Source organism: Montipora capricornis, chromosome 6 (genome assembly GCF_036669925.1).
Source record: "Montipora capricornis isolate CH-2021 chromosome 6, ASM3666992v2, whole genome shotgun sequence".
Taxonomy (NCBI): domain Eukaryota; kingdom Metazoa; phylum Cnidaria; class Anthozoa; order Scleractinia; family Acroporidae; genus Montipora; species Montipora capricornis.
In genome coordinates, this window is record NC_090888.1 from 36,350,494 (window position 1) to 36,351,679 (window position 1,186).

Sequence of the window (1,186 nt, forward strand, 5' to 3'; positions counted from 1 at the left end):
AGCAAAAACGTTTATCATGACCATTTTTAAAAAAGTTAAAATTACAGTGCCAGTGCAAAATTGTGCAAAACGTTCGTTTTAGCCTCTAAATAACACGTTTTATGAAAACTGCTATTTTGCAGTGTTTGCAGCAGTTTTCCAGTAAAAACAGCAAAAACGTTTATCATGACCAATTTTTAAAAAAGTTAAAATTACAGTGCCAGTGCAAAATTGTGCAAAACGTTCGTTTTAGCCTCTAAATAACACGTTTTATGAAAACTGCTATTTTGCAGTGTTTGCAGCAGTTTTCCAGTAAAAACAGCAAAAACGTTTATCATGACCAATTTTTAAAAAAGTTAAAATTACAGTGCCAGTGCAAAATTGTGCAAAACGTTCGTTTTAGCCTCTAAATAACACGTTTTATGAAAACTGCTATTTTGCAGTGTTTGCAGCAGTTTTCCAGTAAAAACAGCAAAAACGTTTATCATGACCAATTTTTAAAAAAGTTAAAATTACAGTGCCAGTGCAAAATTGTGCAAAACGTTCGTTTTAGCCTCTAAATAACACGTTTTATGAAAACTGCTATTTTGCAGTGTTTGCAGCAGTTTTCCAGTAAAAACAGCAAAAACGTTTATCATGACCAATTTTTAAAAAAGTTAAAATTACAGTGCCAGTGCAAAATTGTGCAAAACGTTCGTTTTAGCCTCTAAATAACACGTTTTTAAAAAACTGCTATTTTGCAGTGTTTGCAGCAGTTTTCCAGTAAAAACAGCAAAAACGTTTATCATGACCAATTTTTAAAAAAGTTAAAATTACAGTGCCAGTGCAAAATTGTGCAAAACGTTCGTTTTAGCCTCTAAATAACACGTTTTATGAAAACTGCTATTTTGCAGTGTTTGCAGCAGTTTTCCAGTAAAAACAGCAAAAACGTTTATCATGACCAATTTTAAAAAAGTTAAAATTACAGTGCCAGTGCAAAATTGTGCAAAACGTTCGTTTTAGCCTCTAAATAACACGTTTTATGAAAACTGCTATTTTGCAGTGTTTGCAGCAGTTTTCCAGTAAAAACAGCAAAAACGTTTATCATGACCAATTTAAAAAAAGTTAAAATTACAGTGCCAGTGCAAAATTGTGCAAAACGTTCGTTTTAGCCTCTAAATAACACGTTTTATGAAAACTGCTATTTTGCAGTGTTTGCAGCAGTTTT